This window comes from Perognathus longimembris, chromosome 18 (assembly GCF_023159225.1).
Source record: "Perognathus longimembris pacificus isolate PPM17 chromosome 18, ASM2315922v1, whole genome shotgun sequence".
Lineage (NCBI taxonomy): Eukaryota > Metazoa > Chordata > Mammalia > Rodentia > Heteromyidae > Perognathus > Perognathus longimembris.
In genome coordinates, this window is record NC_063178.1 from 46,495,215 (window position 1) to 46,503,744 (window position 8,530).

The window sequence follows — 8,530 nt, forward strand, 5'->3', positions numbered from 1 at the left end:
ACAGGAGAGAAATCTTAGGAATGCAGCACATTTGTAGAATCCTTCAGGGTCAGGTCATCGTTAAGGAAACATAACAGAATTCACACAGGTCAGGAAACATATGAATGTAACCAGTGTGGGAAATCTTTCACCTGGAAAACACACGTGTGCAAAAGAAGTTTAGCGAGGAGTGTAACAACTACTTTAAGAAACACTTCATAATTACTCACCAACAAAACAAAAGAACACCTAAAGCAATTCGTGAATGCATTGAAAAGGAAGAAAATATTACTACAGGTTATACTAGGGATGAACCTTGAATAAATCAGCTAAAGGAAATACACCAGTTAGAAAGGAACAGCCATGGCATGCTGTCTTTTATTGAGTGTGCAACGATTAACAAACTCATACACAAAAAGAATGATGGCTCTGGACACTGGGATAGAGAGGCACAAGAGCTGCATGTTCAATGATTCTACGGCTTCACATATGGAAATGGAAGATGAGAAATGTTCTAGGTGCATGGAAGAGCTGGGAGCCCAAAATAAACATGTACTATCAGTTTTCTTCTGAATACAGAACATCTTTTGGTGATGTATAATTTTTGAGACCCAATTTCTAAAATAATAGCTCTTTTGTGTGCTATCCTTGGGGTTTGAATTCAGGCCCTGAGCACTGTCCCGGGCTTCTTATTGGTCAAGACTAGCATTCTATCACTTGAGCCACAGCACCACTTTTATTTTATATATGTGTGTGTGTGTGTGTGTGTGTGTGTGTGTGTGTGTGTTTGTGTGTTACTGAGGAATCAAACTCAGCCCTTTATGCATGCTAGGCAAGCACAAACTACAACTAGACCACATTCCCAGCCCCTAAAACCACAGCTTTTACTGATTTGGTCCACCTAAATTATCAACCCAGTAGCCAATGAAGCTGGATCCTGACACACACCTCTCATTCTAGCTACTCTGGAGTCTGTGGGCTGATTATTTAGGTGTAGAATCAGTCCATACAGAAAATTCCACAAGACTATTTGCAATTAAGCAGCAAAAAGTCAGAAGTGAAGCTGTGGCCCAAGTATTAAAGCACCAGACTTGACTAGAAAAAACAAAGACCAACAGTAAGATAAACTTAGAAATCAGACTACTCAGTAAATTTTTAATTTGTCATTGAAATCAGTTATTTTAGAATATGTCTCTTTGAAAAGTGTTACATTTGATTTTAGATAATCTCTTGTTTAATGTGTACTTCAAACAAAGGTAATCTTAATGGCAAAAAAAAAGAAATGATAAAATAATGGCATTCACAGGAAAATGGTCAGATCTTGGATGAATAATGTTGAGCAAGACAAGCCTAGAGCACAGAGCTCAGTTCATGTCTATAAAATAACAAACTTCTTTTCAAATGGTATTTCTACATGTTTAGGTCAGCGACATTACATCATGTCTGTAAAACCAAACAATTACTAAATAAATATAAAAAGGTCTGGGATAGCCCTGCCATGAGCACAATAGCTCAACAGCTACATATATATGATTATATAAGATGAGGCTAAGCAAAATAAACTCTTTAGAAATGGAAAGAGGAGGATATTACTGTTGTCATTATGTTTAATGTACTAGGTGAATTTCCTTTGACATACCCCCTGTGTTCACTGCATATGATTTTGGTACACTGGATATTGTATATGTACTTATCTGAACTAGGGAATAGAAAGAAAAATGAAGGAAGGTGTAACAAATATGACAAGAAAGGTACTTACTACCTTATTATGTAACTGTACCCTCTCTGTACATCACCTTATCAATATAAATTTTATAAAAAGAAGAGCATGATGCTTTGAGTTCAAGCCCCAGTGCTGGAAATAAATTAATGAACAAATAACTGAAACCAAACCCAGAAGCCAGTGCGTAAGGAGATCTGTAGTTTTGAGCAACCACACCAACTGCCGTGTCCCCTCTGGACAGCCATCATGAAAATGGCAATGTAGTTGATGTGCAGCATTCTGGTGCTGTTTTACAAAGCAAGAGGAGAGTGGGTGCTCACAGCACCATCTTTCCTAAGACAGTTCTCCAAAAAGAATGGAAGAGGCAATGGAGAGTTTAGCGCACTGATGGCCAATCCTATAACAAGGCAAAAATTCACTAACTCACCAATGAAGTTTTAATATCTTTCAGTGCAGAAGAGCAGAAAAAAATTTATCCCTGAGTCACAGCTGAAAATTTCCCTTTCACATAGAGCAAGGAACTGATCCATGTTAGGGCCTGGTTAAGCCACGGACTTTGCTTACAGTGGTATGAATGTAATAAGCTGGACTCCACAGAGCTACCAAAATCCCTGTGCTCTGCGCCCAGCTCTTGGTTTGTTACTCTGTTTTGTTTGGAGGAGGAAAGGGAATGTTTTTCCTCACACCTTGAAGAAGAAAATACCAACCACCACGTAATGGGTTTTGCCCACTTATTTATAAAATTAGATTTCTAATTCAAACAGGGGAAAACCCTCTATTGAGTATATGAAGTAACTTCACAAGTATACCTGCAACCCCCTCTATGAAACAAAGCTCTGATAGAGGGAGTTGCAGGGATACACGGACTGAATGAAGATATAAGAAGCATCAGGGGCTGAGAATATGGCCTAGTGGCAAGAGTGCTTGCCTTATATACATGAAGCCCTGGGATCAATTATCCAGCACCACATATACAGAAAATGGCCAGAAGTGGCGCTGTGGCTCAAGTGGAACATTGCTAGCCTTGAGCAAAAAGAAACCAGGGACTGCTCAGGCCAAGAGTGTAAAGCACGGGACTGGAAAAACAAACAAACAAACAAAAAAAAAACCCAAACTTCTTTTATAAGAAGCATCAAAGGATTCCCCAAACTCTGGGGGGTGTTCTTCAGATAGATGCCTTCAGTCCTCAGTCTGACCTGTGACCCCTGACTGGATCTGGCCCCTGCATCTCTTGCTGGCTCATCCACTTTGTGGAACAGAGAGTGAAGTACTTGAATGAACATCAGACTTTAAAACCTGTTGGATGTACATGGGACCAAAGAGGAGTTTTCCTGGGTGTCATAGCTCAAGGGGCTGCGACCTGAGGATCAAGGGTTGAAGCCATCCTGGGCAAGAAAGTCTGTAGGACTCTCATCTCCAGTAAACCATCAGTAAACCTGACGTGGAGCTGTGGCTCAAGTGGTAGAGCATTTAGACTAGAGCACGAAAGCTCTGAGCTGGTGCTCACAAGATTATTGAAGCTTTACTCATTAGGGGATGTTGAGAAAGCTACAATTATACTGACATTTGAATTTTTGTTTTATGTGAATCAACTCATCTAGTATAAAGAGATATTACTCATTGTCTACAATGTAACCAGGAAACTTTAAAAATCAGAATTGTTTGACTTTAAAGGGTGTTCTCCCTGCTCTGCTCAAGCTGGCCAGCAAACAGTGAGCCCACCGGTGCTAATTTATTCCACAGTTCTCTGCACCAGTCAGTCCTTGACTAGCCTGATACCCAGTGCTCTGTTTTTGTTCAGCATCATCATTATACATAAGTGTTGTCACTTCATTTGAACTAGTTCCAAATTTTCTCTGGCACATAAGAGCTTGCCCTGACAAAGAAAAGCACCAGTTAAAGCCAGTCCATGGTACTTGTTAGGAGATAGCAATAGTAAAGCAGCTCAGCAACCTGTGTCCTTTCAGGAAAGAGTAGCCTTACCCCCGCCTGCATCGTGTGGGGACCTGCCAAATTCATGGGCCAGTGCTAACTAAAATGATATGTTGGTTCAAACAGTTACTATGATGCAGACTGTAACTCCATTGGCCACTTGCCTATGAGTTGACATGACTATGCTGTTTCTCTGCAAATGTTGTAACCTTCTTGGCCACCTGCTTGTGGCCGCCTCGACCATGTGATATTTGCCTTTATAACCCGGCCCTAAGCACAGCCCAAGGTGCTTCTCCAGAGATCTCAAGTCTGGGCTGTGGCCTTGGCTGGCCATTCTGCTTTTTACTTCCCCAATAAACCCATCTTGGTACTTGATGCTGTCTCTGAGTGGTAGACTTTTGGAGGGATGGAGGATTTTTCCCACTCGGACCCCATTACTGTACCAAACACAAATTTGTCAAGGCTTAGCAGCAGATGCTAGAGGAGATGTATTTCGGTGTCAAGCTCACTAATAAGATCATTGTTGGGGCTGGGAATATGGCCTAGTTGCAGGGAACTTGCCTCGTCTACATGAAGACTTGTGTTCGATTCCTCTTCACCACATATATAGAAAAAGCCAGAAGTGGCTCTCTGGCTCAAGTGGTAGAGTGCCAGCCTTGAGCAGAAAGAATCCAGGGACACTCAGGCCCTGAGTTCAAGCCCTAGGTCTGGCAATAAATAGAGAAAGGTTTAGATAGGATGTCTTCAAAGTAGGTTTCTAGAATCAGTAAGGGTATTTTTTTGGAAAGGTTTTACATTACCATTTATACAAATTTTAATACCTTGTATTATCTAATTCAAAACCAGAGATGTGATGGGGATATGGTCTAGTGGCAAGACCCCTTGCCTAGTATACATGAAGCCCTTAGTTCAATTCCTCAGCACCACATATATAGAAAAGACGAGAAGAGGTGCTGTGGCTCAAGTGGCAGAGTGCTAGGCTTGAGCACAAAGGAGCCAGTGATAGTGCTCAGGCCCTGAGTTCCAAGTGACAGGATTGGCAAAAACAAAAAAACACAAACAGCTTCCATTGTACTTTATTGTAATTGTGTGTGTTGTTTATTGCAATAAGAATCGGAGCCTAAGTGCTCTAAAATTTTCTTTTGTTTTTGCACAAATAAAACTGCAGATCCTGTTCTCTTTAAAAGATGGTGAATATTGTACATTGGTTTTTCTCACATGGAAGGATTTTTTACAAGGAAATAATGTACAAATCTTGTTTTAACTTAAAAACTAGAAAAGTAAGAAAAGGCACAGCAACCTGAGCAGATAAGCCCAGAAAACAGAGGGAAAAGCAAGAGGGTTATCTGTGTGTCCTAAGTAGAGCCTCTCAGTCCTTTAAAAAGAGGGCAGCCTGACTTAGTTCTCTCTATCACTACTTTTTTGCCATTGCCAAAAAGATATTGGTGGCCATGTGACTTCCTGTAGCCCGAGTTCTTCATCTTGTTTTGTTCCTTGAAAGTCAGTGTTATTGTAGCTGCTGGATAGTAGGTCAGGGGTTTAATCATTTCTAGTGATGTTTCCATGATTTCTTCAGTTTACCTCCCTGGGTACTGGATGTGACTTCAAAATTCCTATGTGCAGGGCGCCAGTTGCTCAGACCTGTAATCCTTGCAGTTCAGGAAGCTGAGATCTGAGGATCTTGTTTCAAAGCCAGCCTGGGTAATAAATTCCATTAGATACATCTGCAATTAACCACCAGAAATTGGGAAAATGCACTGTGCCTCATTGTGCTATTGCTTTAGCCTTGATGTGAAAGGCTCAGTGACAGTGCCAGCACCAGAGTTCTATCCTCATTATGAAGCAAAAAAATTTTTCTTTCCATTAAATTTTTATTGTGGTGAAATACATGTAATATTGACTATTAGCTATCTTCAATTACACAACTCAATGGCAATTATTACATTCACTTAGGCAACATTCCTGCTGTCTCCAGAATTTATCTCAAGGACTCTTCCTGCTTGTAACACAATGCTCCTTCTTATCACCCCAGGTCTAAGGACCTACTATGTCTATGTATTCAACTATTCTGTTTATGTTTGATGGTCCTAAGGCTTCATGGAGAAATCAGAAGGGAATGACTCATCTAATTACAATCCCCCTGCACATAACAATAAAGTAAGCTAATTAAAAATAATTGTAGTGGTCACCATATTATTCACAGATCAATATCAGGCTGACTCTTGCCACCCTTGCACTAGTGTTTCCACAAGGGCCTGTGTACAGCCCTGTTGTAGCACTCACTGTATTCTTATCTGGTTTCTCCTCTAGTAACTGCCTTAAAAGGCAGAAGCATTTTAGCCCAAGAATCTAGAAAATGGTAATAATGAAGCTCTATCTTTACCCAAAAAATGCATGAAATTCACAACAATTTTAGGAGTGAATTAAGTCTACAAGCATGTAATGAGCACATTCATAGGTACTAAATGGCTCACTAATGCAGTCATAATATTCAAGGGATATCTTTGCAAATAGAACCTGGCAACTTGGGATGGGTGAGGTTCCTTGCCTTCCTCTCTCCAGTGCTCCACTCACACCTTCAAGCACCAACAACTGCTCTTTTCTCCTCCATAATTAAGCCACAGCTTGACTTCAAAATTTTACTAGCTAATTGAACATTCCAGTGTCACATATTTATCTGACCAGGACTCCTTTGAAATGTAATCCTCAGATCTCAGTCTCTTGAGGAGCTAGGATCAGAGACATGAGACAGTGCCTGGGTAGGCTTAGGATGGTTTTAAAATACATAAAATACAAAAAATGTTTGGAGCTTGTTCCATTATCTATATAGTAGAATAAAGAAAAATCTATGTAGAAATATTTGGCTCTATATTACTAATACAAAGTTTCCCTAATATATCAGAACATTTCTCTGTTATTAGCAATAGAGAAAAGATAGTTCTGAGGTGCTACAAATCTGGCATGGCAACATTAAGGCTAATTCTTCTGAAGCTTCATGCTTCAGCCTAAGGATGGTCCTTGTTCTGTACATAAGATATTTGGTTACTGTTTTAGGCACAAAACATTCAAATTAGCAAAGCAGATAAGACCTACCACATAATGAGCTTTTTAAAGGAATATATGAGTCCTTGCATATATGTGAATGTTACAGATTCTACCAAACATATCATCTAAATGCTTGAAAAAAAGATGACATCTCTATTAAATATGCAGTCTGCAAACCACCTGTCAGTTTTCTATGAATAAGACAGTATATAGAAGAGGGTGGGAAAACAGCGTTGTGGTTGACTGCTTGCCTATCATGTATCAAACACTGTTTGAATAAATCAGTATCACATAAACAAAAATGACAAGTAGTCACGTTGTGGCTCAAGGGGTAGAGTGCTTTCCTTAAGCCAGGGAAGTTCAGGTACTAACTGTCAATAAAATAAAATAAAATAAAAATAGAATCAACATTGTAAGGTCCTCCTGGGAGTGTTCCATACAGATTCACTCACCTGGATAAGTCTCCACCCTGTTACCTGGGTAACCAAGAGACCAAGAGGCAGTTATTTCCCACTTCCCTGAAGTCTCATCTTAATCCACTTGGCCACACACCCCTGCCCCTGCCCTAGATAAGGCTGGGCCGGGTGGAGGTCGCCCCTACTCTCCAGCCAAGCATCAATTCCGCCATAGGCCTCTCCTGCCTCTACACCAGTGGCATTCTCCTTTACCTGCTACCTACTTTAAAAAAATCCTAACAAACATGTATCTGTTGTGCCAAGTCGCAAGACCACCCCCAAGAAGACCACCGAGATTCAGACACTCCGAAATGTAAAAGCAAGGCAAGGTTTTATTTAACGAGCTGCCAATTCGGGCCTCGTCCTACCCACCGACACAGCGGAGTTTAGGAGGAAGCCCCGAGCTGTGATTACACAGGGCTTATAACGGCAAAGAACAAGGTTACAACAATCAGCTGTGCAAGCAAGATTAGAACAAAGGTACAAATCTGATTGGCTCAGGGTTCGATTCTAAAATGGGGTTCACGTGGTGGGGCCTGACTTCAAAGTCTGGCACCTCATTTCCCCCTTTTTCTTTTTGGTACCTTGGGAGCCAATCATGGCTCCATTCTGTCCATTTCAATGGGTTGCATGTCTAGGGGATGATATAGAGGTAAGGCATGGGCCAGTAGGGCCAAAAGTAGTATCTGAAAATAATTCTGGTCCCTCAGTTTTAAAGGGGGGCTGATGGGTGAAGATCATCTATCTTCTGTAATTTCTTCAGGCTGACTCAGGGGCGTTGACCTTACCTAGCCAGGAACCTATAACCTTAGTCTACTTTACCAAGGGACTGCAGGATTCACCTCCCTTTGGAGTGAGCTGCCAAAATAACATTAACACTAGCCAGGGTAGTAAGGAAAGAAGGCAAAAAGAAAATTATAACAATATTCAGTCTAACTTTCTTTTCTTGAGGCGAAGGCGAAACGGCTGAGTTGGGTGCTTGGAGACCTTCCATGTTCCATCATGGTAGTTGTCATCCAGGGCAAAGGGGTCAGCTGGCCTGGCGTGGAAGCAATGAACCCAAGTGGCGATGCCATCTAGGGTCCCTTCCACCGTGGTTCTTAGGATTTCAGTCCCCTGGTCTGAATAAATGGGGGGTAGTGACAGAAGCAGAATCATATAATTCCTTAAGTTGGGGTCACATTCTTGTACACAAGCTGCAAATAATCGAGTTTACACAAAAATTCAGCATTATCCAAATCAGCAAGCAATTCAGTCTGAAGGCTAGGGATAATGGGCGGGGGGTACCCGTACATTATTTCAAAAGGAGTAAGCCAAGCTGATAGGGAGAATTTATTACTCTAAGCAGAGCAAAAGAAAGGAGTGACACCCAGTCTGTGCTAGTCTCTAAGGCCTG